The sequence below is a fragment of the Penicillium odoratum genome, assembly GCF_028828045.1.
Source record: "Penicillium odoratum strain IBT 22623 chromosome Unknown utg000006l_segment0_segment0, whole genome shotgun sequence".
NCBI lineage: Eukaryota > Fungi > Ascomycota > Eurotiomycetes > Eurotiales > Aspergillaceae > Penicillium > Penicillium odoratum.
Genome location: NW_026643148.1, coordinates 11,924 through 26,438, shown reverse-complemented (window position 1 = coordinate 26,438; position 14,515 = coordinate 11,924).

Below are 14,515 nucleotides of genomic sequence, written 5' to 3'. Positions count from 1 at the left end.
AGAAGGGCGTCAAGTCTCTGAGAGAGTCATCAATTGGCCTTTCTCCCTCATTTACTAGAGATGTGCAGTCTTAAGCGAAGACCAATAAACTTGAAATCAAGGCTCTAAGGAAAAAGGATCTTATAATGATGTATATAGCTGATAGCGAAAAGCTTCCTCCCAAAACTAGTTTATTTCTTTCTGGCCCGTGTCAACGCCTAGTTGCCAATGTCATTGCTGTAATCGTCGGAACATCATTGGGCAAGTGAATGGCTGGGTGGATAGCAGGGTGATCTAGAATGTAGAAGCTGCGACGAACTTTGGACACAAAATCAGTTCTCGATCTATGCCCTGTTCCTTCTAAGTAAACCCAACAATGAGATGTGATCTGGCACTTGGACAAGGACCCTTAGACTCATCGGGGAAAGATGGTTTCCCAAGGGGAGGAAAAGAATCCAACGGGGAGAAAACCCGATTGATCATGAGCAGCTGGGATTCAAGATTCAAGCTTTTTCATAGTCATCCACAGATTTATGCTCCAGCTTGATTTCCTGTTTGATCGTAGTAGATATTCAAGGGGAAAATCAGTGATTCATCTGAAGAGACATGCGGCTGTCTTGCAACAGCAGATCGCGGGCATATCGTTCATTCACTTTGTGCTGAACCAGCGACAGCGCCAGCTCCTACGGTCAGGCGATAAGTGAACGAAGCGACTATCGCCCCCGCTTCGGAAGACAAAGTCCTTTGCGTCACAATCGCCCAAGCGTTGCGTTCCATCCTGCCTCTTACAACTGCGCGAGGCATCTCCATTGGTAGCTTGCCAGTTTCTGCCTTAACAGCGCATCGAAGATCGTTGTCCACCGTGCACATGTTGCCCTTAATAACCGGGTGCTACCATTGGGCAGAAAAAATCATTCGAACCCTCTTCCGTGGTGTACAAACAAACAAACAAACAATTCATTAACGCCCGGCGGCTGAGCCGAAAGGGCAACTATCACTGATCTACTGTACATGTCCATCTGTGTATGCTGTGTCTCCTGAAAGCCCATACATAAAACCTTATAACATATAACATTTCCAGAACGCAGTATCGCAGCGAGTTTCTCGTGGGTTAGTAAGTGGGTTAGTAGGCTGGCTTGAAGGTGCTTCTCCAAGTGTTCAACATCCTATCTTCGGCAGTGATGATGATGATGATGATGATGATATTCTATTAACCTGATGCTGCCTAGCTAGGACCGCAGTGGCAATGCAGGCGCTTCGTCCGTCCGAAGCCAGAATATGCCTAACGCCGGTAAATCCCACATGCAGTAGAGAATGACTATGCACAAAGGAAATAGGTATCGCGCTACCCAAACAGGTGTAAATGAAGCCGAAATAATGCCGAAATAATGCCAAACAAAGTAAAAACCCGCTAAAAGAACGTCGCTGTCGCCATGCAATATGCAATATATATCCTGATATCCCCGATATCCTCCTGTAAATCTCCTTCTGCAGTTGTCAACTCCCTTCTGCCCCGCTGGCAGTAGCACACCCCGCTTCGATCGATTGTGTTGTGTTGTATTTTCGCTGTCGTCGTGGTCGACATCTCAGTTGCCGTTCACTTCATTGTTGGATACACAGCGTCTTCACCCCCTGCCCGTTCCGGTCATTCCCGGTGTGTTGGTTCAGTGTCTTCCGGCTCAGTGTCGCATTGGCGAAACTGCCCGAGGAGACCAGTTGATAGCATGAATTCGGCGACGTAGCGAGTCGCCTGCGGGTGAGACATGATAGCCTCATAATCCATCGGGTTCTGTAGATCCGTCCTCTTGACCTTTTCCACGAATGTCTTCCTTAGATCCACGTACAACGGACACTGCAGGAGGACATGCCTTGGCGTCTGAGAGCCCTCCTCGCAGCTGCACCTGTCCGATTCCGCCTCGTTGATCTTATACAGGAAGTGACGCAGGCCGATCCTCATCGACCGCATCTGCACCAGAATCGAAGTGTACGGCTTCGATAAGCCCTCGAATAGCTTTAGAACCTTCTTGTGCGGCACCTCGACCAGTCTATGGTTCGGTCTGCCCGTTTTCTCCTTCGCTCACTGTTTTGCCCACTCTGCACGGATCCGGGCTCGCACCTGCCGTTTGGCGGTGGTTGCAAGTCGCAGCTTAGGGCTTATTCCAGACCCGGAAGAACCTATTTCCGACCCCGCACTCACACCCGCACCCCCTTTCGCTGCCTCCTTCGCCGCAGCATCCGCCAGCTCGTTGCCACTCACGCCCACATGTGCGGGGATCCATCGAATCGTAACCGAAAGACCGGGCGTGAGGGCACGGATGTGGGTATAAATTGCATGGAGGACATATTGGCCGGATGGGCGCTTGGGGTTTTGCACGGCTTGAATCGCGGCCTGCGAGTCTGCGAAGATCACCAGTTCGCGAGGGGGTTGCGGGTTTGATTTACTGAAATGACGGATGGCCATCTCTATCCCAGAGAGCTCGGCAATGTATACTGTTGATTGATTCGAATTACCAAGGTGCTGGCGTTCAGCAACCAGCGGCTCCGCTTGTGGGGCTACCGCGGAAGCCCCAATCATGCCTTCATATCCACTCCCGTCCGTGAAGAACACAGTAGGAGGGTTTGAAATAGAATCCAAGCGAGGTTCCGCCTCCGCGATAACCGCGTCGATTTTCGCATAAAGAGCGTCGGTCAGGATTTCATCGTGCGACTTTATCGCTACTTCTGCATCTTCAATAATGCACCGTACCCTTGGCTCCCACGGCGCAAGGACAAAGGCTGTCCTTGATTCCCACAACGTCCCCGGTTTACGTTCGAGGACCTGACCCTTCTTTTGGAAGGCTTCCATTGGCGAGAGACCTCCAAGCTTGGCATCTTGAGGTCTGCGTGTGAGCGTAAGGCATTCGGGTTGAGCCCATTTGGCCCCTGTTTGGATTCGTATGGCTGTTTCCTCGATGATTTGTTGCATTTGTAGCCGGATTGGCACTAGGTAGAGCTCCACGTTTAGAGCAGCTGCAGACATGCTTTTAAAGGCGCCGGCGATGAGGATAGCCGCCCTCCGTTGGATGTTGGTGAAGATATTGATGATTCGGTTGTCGTCAGGTCTTGTAGTCGTCCGTGCAGCTGGAGAATACCACGCCGCTACGCCATAGAGCATCTGCGGTACTACCACCGCTTGGTAGACCATACGCATAGCTGTGAGCGGGGCACCCCACGTGGAGCCCGTTATACCCCGGAGGGCTTCTAGGCTACCATTCGCCTTAGCGGTGAGCTTTGTACGGTGTGTGTTGAACTGTAGGGTCTTGTCGAGCCAGATACCAAGGTATTTCGCGCAATTTGATGGTTGGATTGTTTGATTGGAGGTCTGAACTGGCATCTGGTCATCGCCGGGGTCTTCCACGATGATATCGTAGATGTCCGGTGTATGCTGTCGGTCTGTTGCTGCCGTAGGCATAGGTAGTGCGTCTGGTGTTTGTCGAGGGTTGGTGAAATGGATGAGTTCGAATTTGTCCGGTGCGAATCTCGCTGCATGTCGTCGTGCCCAGGTGTCTGCTTTCGTGAGGGCTTGTTGAAGAAGCTCCACGTTCCTTGCATATGTCCTAGACTCCACAATCATGGCCACGTCGTCGACCCATCCGTATCCACGGCACTCAGCACCATCTGGCCCGCGGACGTAGCATCCTCGGACGAGGGGGGTGTTGAATAGTAAGAAGAGGATTGGGGAGATCGGGGAACCCTGGGGAATGCCCGTCTCGGTAGCGAAGAGTTCGCTGGTGAAGCCCGGAAGCTTGATCCGTGTGGATCTGTCCGTGAGAAATGATCGAACCCATGGCACGAAGTGCCCGAGTCCCATCATTCGCATATTATGTAAAAGTCGCTGATGGGAGACGTTGTCGTACGCTCCGGAGACGTCCAGCAGTAGCATACTTACCTTTTTGCCGTCACCCCAGGCCCGGTGGATACGGTCAAGGATCAACTGGATTGCGTGGTCGACAGAGATACCCTTCCGGCCCCCGAGATGTGTATTTGGCAATAGGTGGTACTCTTCGACCGCCCACGAGATTCGGCTGGCTATCACGGCTTCTAGCAGCTTTCCGAGGGTATTCATGAGGGCGATTGGTCGGTAGGATTTCGGCTTGCGGAAGTCCCGGGGACCCCCTTTGCGAAGGGCTACCGTAATCGATTGCTGGAAGTGGCGCGGGTTGTAGCCGGTGCGTACACAGGCGTCAAAGATTGAGGTGAGAATTCGAATGAAGTCTGAGGAGGCGAGTGCCAGCTTCCACACTCTGTTTGGGATCTCATCAGGCCCGGGGGCTTTATCAGGTGGCGCTCGACGAATCACGTCGGTCACTTCTTGTTCAGATATTGGTGGGAATTGTAACTGCTGCTTCACTTTGGCCCTGGCAATATCGTCGAGGTCAGCTTGCGGGGGTCGTGGGAAGAAAGCCTCTCGCAGAACCTGCGCTTTCTCTTCGTTCGATTCTGCCAGCTGGTCATCCATCTTCTTAAGTGCTGGTATGACTCCACCCGAGGCTTCACGGTTCCTGGCCCATTTTGACACTCTCCAAAGACCGCGTGGGCCGTCCTTGATGGTATCTTTGATCCAGGTGCGAAAACCCTGTCGGAGCGCCCTGCCGATCACTTTGCCCTTCTTGTTGCGTGCTGTTCTGTATTCCTGGTGATCTTGGTCGTCTTTGGAGTCTCTCCAGCGTCGGAATAACCTTCGGGTGGTGTTGATTGCCTCTGTGCACTCGGGGGTCCAGCCGGGGTGTGCCCAGACTGACGGACGGGCCCATGGCGTTGAGACCTGCACACCTTGCTGTATGACGCTGAGAAGAGACTCGGTAGCTTCATCGATCTGTCGCGGTATCGTGGCACCTTCTCTTATCCCCCTCTTGCCCAGCAGATTTGCTGACACAAATTCCAGGAATTTCTCCGTATCCATAGCCTTCCAGCACCGCCGGCGAGCTTCTTCCACATATTGCGTTTCCAGATCAATCGATGTGGCAATCGGCAGATGATCTGAGTCCGCGTGTGTGTCCTCACTCACCGCACACGCTATTAGGCGTTCACGGAGCTTCTGTGAGGCCAGGACTAGGTCGATGGTGGTCTGGCTCACTGCATTCATTCTCGTCGGAATTCCTGGTTCCGTCCATAGTTCAAGGTTTGCTGTGTCCATTAGTCCTAACACCTCCTCCGCCTTAGCATCCTCCTCTGCGTCGTCACCTCCCCACACCGGGTGGTGTAGGTTGAAATCCCCCACAATCAGGTACGATATCCCCCTCTGCTCCTTTGTTGGCTTCACTAAACATCTGAGGAGGTTTAAACCGTCCCCTGTGATCTGGTCGTTATATACATTGAAGACTCGCACCTCACTGATATTGGTGCGGATCCTCACTTCTTGCAGATCTCCTGAGTGCGCGTAGTGCGTCCACCCCGCTAATTTCTTCGATATATACATGCATACCCTGGCCCGCTGGCCTGTCTCTGCCTCCGCCGGCCATAGCAGCTCGTGCGTCCCCTTAGCAGGATGGTGAGTGCTGTCCTGGAAGGGATTCTTCCATGGTTCCTGGATGGCGATGATGTCCGCGGCTAACACTTTGGGATCGCGCAGAAACTGCGCCATGACCCCGTCCTTCGATCGATTCACATTGTACTGGAATATGGTGAACTCTTTCATCAGGAAGTGAGAGATCTGGTGGGCTTTGCGCTTTGTGGTTGTCTGGTGTTCCGCCGAAGGCGTGGTTCGAACCGAACGTCGGCGGTCTCAGTCTCTGTGTGTCGACGTTTCCTTGGGTTTCTATGGTGGTATGAGTTGAAGATCTTGTCGCTGATCTCGGTGAGTGCTGAGCTGCCGACTGTTGATGGTTTGTAGCTGGCGTCATATGCTGGCTCTGAGGTAGGGACTTCAGGCATGCTGACTGTGGCTTCAGCAGCCTTTTCGGTGAGCTCTATCAGCCTCCGCGACTTGCGGGAGCTTGTGCTCTCTGTGCTGACTGATTTATTCTTTGATTTTGGTTTCTTTGTCGCTTTGGTGGCCCGTCTGGATGTGGCCGGTTCAAAGCTGATACCGTTTCCGTGGAGAGGTGACTGGCTGGCACTATCCGGTTGGCTTGCCTGTGTGGCGTCCTCTGCCGGGCAGATCGAGTCTTCTCCAGTATCCATGGATACTGTAGGCTCGTTGGCGGCCGGCTGCTGCCGCTGGAGGCCACTCTTGGACACTGTGGCCCCTGACTGAGTGCTGGTCCCCCTCTTCTCCTTTGCTTTCGCCCACTGACTAGATTGCAGGCTAGTCGAATTTCCAGTTAAACTTCCCGCTTGCGCAGCCCTCTCAGCAGTGGTCAAGTCGCTACTCTCGGTGCCACTACTTTCAGTTGATGACTGCCCGGCCGGTGTGCCCCACGAACTGGCTGGTGACGGCTGCAACATCACAGATGAAGGTTTAGCGGAAAAGTGAGCCGGAACTGGGTGGTATCGTGGCCGATATCGCGCCATCTCCTTCATCTTATCGACTTCACGCACCCGGTCCGGACAGTCAGTTGCCCACGCGGCGTGTGTGCCCCCGCAATTGGCACACTTGTTTTCCTTCAGCGTGCCGTCGGCCTTGGCGCTGCACTTCTGAGATAAGTGCCCGCCGGCGCAGTGGACGCAGGTTGGGGATTGATTCGGGCAAGTGGCTCCTATGTGACCATACTTTTGACAGTTGTGACACTGACGTACACGGATAGCCCGGTCGTACATCACAGCAGTCAAGCAGCTCCCGTCCCAGAAGACTCCCCGGTCAATCGCCGCGTTGGCTGGCAATGGAGATGTGAACTCGACCACCAGTGACCCCGTCTTGCCCGCAGGCGTGCGGAGCCACGATAGTCGAGTGATTTCCGCCCCTTCTCCCCAGTCCGGCCCATTATTGGCGAGCAGCTGGCCGATCACCTTATCCTGCACGCCCCGCAGATCCTCCGTACGTGGCGTGTTCACCCCTAGCGAGCGAACGTTGATATCGTGGATCACGATACCCCAGGTCGGTAGCAGCACCTCTGCTTTCCTCCCCAGAGAGTGCACCCAGCCTTCACGGTGCACTCGCAGGATTTCCGCTTCCTTGGCAGTGCGCGCGGTGAACCGGAGATCACCCGATCTCAGCTGGCGGGCTGCCAGGAAGCGGACAGAGGCCAGTGGTGCGGATCCTATGGCTTTAGCTGCACGCTCACGTAGCCTGTTGGCTTTCGCGGTCATCTCTACAGGCGTTTCTCGTCGATAACGATTCACCGCCTCTGCATCGTTGAGCCGTACGGTGATCGCGCGGTCTGCGGCAATATCGCTCACCGCCGCCGCCACCGACGACGCGGAGCCATGAGAGGACAGGTGGTGTGCTGGGCCTAGGGCCCCTCGCACCACGTCTGCCCAGCTGCTGGTACTCATACGGGTAGGCAGATGCCTCTCTGCCGCGGCCCGTACTGCGGTAAGGTCCTTCCGCATCTCCAGCGTCTCCTGACGCAGCTGTGAAAACTCTGCACGCCAATCGGCGCCCAGGGGGTTCTTCAGGAGGTCCCCAGTGAGCTCCTCGAGCAATTTGAGGTGTTGCAGCACTTGGGCGGGCACACGGTGCCCATTTTGCTTGTCAATATACGATAATAACTGCTTGGTGTCGTGATTGGCGTTCAGGAGTCTGGCAGTGGTGTCGGCGGGTGCCGTGCGGCCCGTCCCTGAAACCAGGGTTGGCCACGCGGACGCCGGCACTGGCATGCTGACACGCTCGAAAATGGTATCAAAATGCAGCGCCGGAAGTGATTAAAAACTTCCCGTTTACAGTTAATCGCCAACTGGCGTGGTTGTGGAGTTATTTCAAGAATTCGATTTGCCAAGAGATATGTCACACCTATCTTCGGCAGTTGAAGCGCGTCTACCATGTGTAGCACGAGGTGGTGGGTAAGTAGGGTCGGAAGAAGGGGTGGGGGTTATGTTAGTCGATATGTTCAAGTGGCCTCGAGTCGGCCCGTCGCAATGGCGAAACGTATGGAGGCCTGTACTGCCTCTAGGTTTGGCGTCCACTTCTGATCATCAGAAGGCTGTTTTCCGCCCAGGAAGAAAGATATGTTTCCTCGGTGAGTCTGCGTGCATTGTAACATTTCCGTCCGGTGCGCCATCCACTTCCGACATCGGAAGAGGAAGTGCTCCACGGTCTCTCTTGCTTGTCCGCAATCGCATTGATCCGTCTCTGCTACATTAATTTGATTGAGATACCCATTGAGCCTAGCCATGCCGGTTCGGAGCTGGGCCAGTACGCTCGCTTCTTTCCACGTGAGGCGATCATACAACTGCCGGGTGTGTTTGCCTGGCAGTGCGGCATCTACTCGTTTTGCGTGTCTTCCTATGTTCTCTGGTAGCTCACTGCTGGGGACTGCTTGGGACCGTGCGATGTTCAATGTTGTCGACTTCATCCTCGAGACGTGTTCTTGTGGGAGAGCATCTTCTTGAGTTGCAGTTCTGGCCTGTTCTTTAGCCAGACCTAACAGCTTGTTGTCGTCGGTAGTAGGGATCCAGTGGAACTCGATGCGGTTTCCATTCCTCCGCAACCTTCTCATCAACTTGTACATCTGACAAACAAACTCCTGGCCAGACTGTCGTCGGGGGTTTCTTAGCGTGAGCACCGCCGCCTTGTTGCTTGTGAGCAACGTAGTCCTGTAGTCCTTGATTCCCACTATCATTTTCAACACGTGTGCCATGGCTGCCAGCTCCGCAGAGAACGGGTTCTGCTCTGCCCTCGCGCCCAATGTGATAGAAAACGTTTTGAGCTTCAATTTTCGATTTCGAGGTGGCTGTTTCTCGATTGCGACTCCAAATCCCACCAGCTCGTTCCGTGCCGAGCTGCTGACCGCGATCTGCATCAACCCGCCCGCTTCAGTCTGGGGTTCATGTTGTCCGTCAATATTGGTCTGTACGCGTTCGTCCCATGGGGCCAACGTGAACGGGTCAATTGTTTCCAGTGTCTCCATGTCGATGTGCCTAAGCGCATCTGCCACTTGGTACAGCGGCGAGCGATGATATCGTCTGAACTTTCTGATCCGGTCTGTACCTCTGCGGAGCGGGTTTGTTTCAGGAAGGGTATGCATGTCCGTCCACATTTTCACGGCCCGTCTCCAGAATCGGTTCCGCGCGGTGGCAATGTGGGCCTCCGCCTCCGCTACGCTGGTCGCGACCGTGAGGAATGTCCCCCCAATGGCTTGTGCTCCAACTCTTTGGACTCGATTGATCGGCCCCATGGCCTTGTCCTTACACGCGTGCATCCAGACATTGGAGGCGTAGTCCACAACTGGCGCCACCGTCGATGTAAATAACTGCCGCGCCGTTGCTGGGGAAAGGCCGCGAAGTCGCCGAAGCTCCATCGCTGCCTCCAGGCCCTTGGACGCGGCCCTCGCCATATGTTCCTTGTATTTCAGTCTCGTGTCCATCAAGACACCCAGGATCTTGACGTGCTCTTTGGGTACCACCGTCTGTCCCTTGATGATAAACGACTCATGGTCCGATTTACGCATCTTGGGAGCAAAGTGTATGATAGCTGTCTTTTCCGCTTCAAAAGTTGCTCCACTTCTCCTTTCCCAATCGAGCGCCTCATTGATAATTGCCTCGATTCCTTGCCGGTTACTCTGCGCGGTTGGCCCGGTCACCCATGCGGTAAAATCATCCACAAAAGCGACCGCTCCTCCTTGGCTGTCGATCTGTCTTTGCACGAGGTCTGCGTTGAAGAAAAGGAATAGGATCGGAGATAGGGGTGAGCCCTGAGGCAGGCCAGCTTGGGGCAATCTTCGGGCCTCAGAAAGCTGCCCGTTGATCTGGATGGTGGCCGTTCGCTCTGAGCAGAATGCCTCGACCCACCGGAGCAAGTCATCTGGTATGCCTCGCGCTTTCATCCTCTGGAGCAGTCGTTCTTTGCACACTCCGTTGTAGGCACCTTTCACATCGAAACTGATCAGGCTCAATACTCGACGGCCGCGCCAGGCTGCGTAGATCTGCTCCTGCAGGAGCACCAGTGCTTGCTCTGCGGATCGCTGCTTTCGGGCGCCGAAGTGGCTGGTCGGGAGCAATCCGTGCGTTTCCACTGCGTGTGAGATTCTTTCAGCAACCACTGATTCGAGTATCTTTCCTAGTGTCGCTAGGAGTGAGATCGGCCTCCACGCCTTTGCAATGGTGTAATTTTCTTTATTCGGCTTCTTGAGCGGTATGATCTTCGCGTGTCTCCATTGTGTCGGTAACGCGCCTTCTCTCAGTGACGCCTGGAATAAATCGAGAACCCTGTGCTTGACAGTCGGCCATGTCATCTTCCAGACTATCGCCGGTAGACCGTCTTCACCCGGTGCCTTCCATGAATTAGCAGCAAAAAGCTGTCTTTCGATCTCTTCTGTGCCAACCGTAGGCATCCTCACCGGTTCTCTCTGTGGTCTCGTCCCCTCGTCTTCAATCACCTCTGGCAGAGGGGGGAAGAACTTGGACAATAGCTCTTCTGCTTGCTCCTTATGGTCAGCAGTAGTAGTGTTATCTGCTCTGACGAGCTGCGGTAGTTTCCCAAACGCCGCATCGTCCCCCGACTTCAGGTACTTGGCGGCTTTCCAGATATTGTCGTTGTCTGCGAGAAACTCATTCCAGTGCTTCTTCTTTTGCTTGCGGATGGCGTCATGGTATTTTTTTGCCGCATCCTGGGCCATCTTTTCGAGCTGAGGTATTTTTCGCCCCGCCCGTCGCTCCGAGCGAGCGCGATTGCGCCAGTGTGTGTATATGTAGCGGAGTTGTGTCAGGTCGGTTGTCCACCACCGCTTCGCGTGTGGCGATGGTTTCGCTCTTGGAGTTAAAGTATGCACTGCATCCGAGACTGCGGACATCAGTCGGTCGGTTTTCTGCTGCACTCTGCCTTCCGACGGAGTGGTGGCCAGGGTGCTCGCGATTCTAGCATTAATCTCTTTCCATGGCGCGTTCTTCAGAAGAAGTCGTTCCTGATGTTTCGGGGCTGGCCACGGTGCATCGAACACCGTCTCAATCGTCCGGTGATCCGAGCCGTGCTCAGTCCCGTGTATTACGCATTTGGTCATCAGGTCTGCCAAATTGTCGGAGGCCAGGACGAGGTCAATTGTGGACTCGCAGTCCCCGTACTGTCCTTCGCCATGCCATGTTTTCGTGCCTCGTTTGAGCAAGCTACTTAGAGCAAATTCACTCATGAGGTCAATGATTGGATCCGCTTCGCCTTGTCTTCCCAAGGACACCTCGTCTCCGCCCCAGAGTTGATCATGGCGGTTGAAATCTCCCATAATCATGATGTTCACCACCGCGCCCGTGTCTCGCCGCACCATCGCAATTGCCCTTCTCAGGTGACCACACGCGTCATCCAGAGCCGAGGAATCTCCCCCTTCGACGTAGACCGATGCTATAAAGATCAGCCGTTCGGGTAGTCGGATGACCGCTGCCGTCAGATCCGGGGACTCAATGGCCACTTGCTCCGCTTCTACATCTCTGTTGACCCAAAGCATGCTCCGGATCGCCCATCTGCCTTCCCTCCAGGTGGAGGGTACCATCTTCGTCCATTTGTGGTGTACCATTGGGGTGGTCAAGAGTCGTCCCTGAATCCTCCTCGCCTGGGGTTCCTGAATCGCTAACGCCACTGCGTCCTTGGTTTGTTCGTCGTTCATTAAGCTTTCATGCACGGCACCCTGCTTCCTCACATTCAATTGGATTATTCGAAGTGTCTTATTCATGACGTGGTGGGTAGAGCTTCCGGCAATTCTTGCTAAACGACTCATGTGGCCCACCGCATGGAACACACTTTGGAACCTCTTGATCGCAGCGACTGTGGTGATGACCCTCCGAGGCGCACTTTGCGCACTTCTGGGTCTTCCGGCATTGGAATGCCTTGTGACCAATCTCCTGGGAGTTATAACATTGCATCGGTCGTGGCCGATATTCAAAGACGCTGGTTGTCCCGGATTCCCCTCCAACGTGGAAGTATCCGTCGGCCAGGAGCCTCCGCGCGTCGGAGCCTTTAGTGAGGTACACGACCATCGAGCCATATGGCTTCGCGGCTTCCTTGCTGCTAAGCCACGTCATCTAGGCGACTGTACTTTCGTTTTCTTCACTCAGTGCTACGGCTGCTCCAGCCAGAATGGCATGGTTGTCATCTAGCACCGCAGCCCTCTTGACGCCGTCGACCTTGATCGGGTAGAGCTCGTCCCGGAGCACCCGGGATCCTGTTCCGATCTTTTCTTCCGCCACTTTCTTGACCAGCTGGTGCTCGGCTTCATCACGACACGCAATCCTGATCCGATTGGGGTCTCTTGGACTCACGGTGACCGCGCGGCAGCGCCAGTGGGTGTGATCATCCATCGTTCGGATCTCTTTCTCGATTGCGGCCCTGATTGAGCCCGCGGATATCTTTTCATTTTCGTTTTCGGTCATCTTCGAGGTGTCTATCGTACAGTACAAAGTTTCGGTAAAGGTGGTCGGTGTCGTGCCCAGCGTTGACAGTGTCCGTATGTTGCTTGGGTAGCTGGTTGGAGGAGTGCGCGCGACATCTGCATAGGATGGGGAATTCGTGGGAGCGGGGACGCTGATTTCTTCGCGCAAGGATTGAATCTCGCGGAGAATCGCATCATGGTTGTTCTGAGAGCATGCCTCGGAGTGGCATTGCGGTGTCAAGGGTCTATCAGTCAGGTTCTGTAGCTCGTGTCGGACCTCGGCGAGAGCGGCACCAAACTCTGCTTGGGCTTTTAGTAGTTCTTCCTTATGTATCTCATCGCGGAGTCTGATCTCCCTCCTGAGTTTGGCGATCTCTTGCACCAGATTGCTGACATCGAGGTCGTCGCTCTCGGTCGCGGAGTCGTCCGAGGTTGCCACGTCAGGCTGGTCTTCGGGTTCGATTCTCTTCTTTGGTAGCGGTCGCGTCTTCCTCTGCTCGTTGTCGATCTCTTGCTCTCGAGCATAGTTTTTCGGTGGTTTGGTGGTGCGCTTCGGTCTCGACAGTCGCGGTGGCGAATCCTCGCGTTCATCGCGGTCGGGCGGATCAGGGGTTCGCATCGCGGCCCGTCCCGTCATTACTCACTCGATACGGGAGGTCGGTATTTTCGCCACGTGGCACAAAAAGGCTATCAAGTCCCAGTCGAGATACTTCAGGGAGTACAGTCCCCCAAAGGTATACCCTCAGCTGGTACAGTCCGTCAAGTAATACAGTCGATCCCAAGCAGTACAGCCTTCAATGGGTCGAGAGAGATACAGTCGCTCTTGAAATCGGCTTGACCGATACATACTGAGCAATAGACCTCGCCAAATGGGCGGGTTGGGTTTCGACCCTTGACCCAAAACCCGCCAAGAGATTAAAATACACGTAACATATACCTGATTACATCACTCTATATCTGGTATTGGTTGTATTTCAACAGTAATACTGTAATATACAGGTAAATGGGTTCTTGGCGGGTTCGCGGGTATTCCTTCGGGTACCCAAAAAAGCAATATGGCGAGGTCTACTGAGCAACTCTTTGCATGACCCACCGCCAAGGCCTTAGCGCTGATTATTTATTGACCGGCCGCCGCTAAATTGAGGTGCGTCGGAAAAATGCTGGTTTTATGGTACATGGTCATTTTACAGAACTTATATATTCAGGCTCTGTCTTTTAAACACATGGATATTGATAGGAAACCTCTAGTTTAAGTGAAACGCTAGGCTTTGATCAAAGGCCAACGTTTGACGTTCACTGTGCTCTATAGATAAACATAAGACCTTAGCAGTGGGGCTCGCAAAGAATTGCTGAATGTGTGTTGGTCAAGCCGATTTCGAGAATGGCTGTATGCTGGCAAAACTAGATCCATTCTTTACCACTACTGTAGAGATCACCTTGGGAAAAATCATATAACCTTGGGTGAAACTTCGAAACGATCTTTGATTGAGTGATGCTAGGACTATTAGCAAGACTTGCCCACAACACTCCCTCCGCAAGGGGAAGAAAAGAAAATTACAGTACTGCAAATTAAGAACCAACGCAACTGCCAGTCTCGTTGATCAAAGCTCAAAGAAAAGCACCTTGATCTAATGCTCTGCAGAGGGACCACCGAAATCACGTGCATCGTGGCTGGACGCGTAGCTGAAGCGGCACGAACATTCGTTACCGACGTGGAGAACTCCCATGTAAGCTAACACAGATCTCAAGGACTTTGACAGTGTGTAAATATAAGCGACAGCCCATATTACGCTGACTATTTATGTCTCGGCCCTAAACCGAACTATATGAACAAGAATTTTAATATTCTCCTCCTACCCCGGGACACTCATTGAACGTCTGGAAATCCTCAAGCCACGTACGACCCGAAAAACGTGTTCGATAAGATTCACCCCATTCCTAAGCGCTCAAATTAAAAGGGAAAGCTTTCTGATTGGGCAACTGCGGATAGAGTTTGGCTTTTCAGGTGAGGGAGGGTAGGATATATCTCGGTTATCGATGTTTGAACCCGAAAAGGTTCACCAGAATGTGTAAAATGTCGAAACTCCACGTACATGTCACGCAAT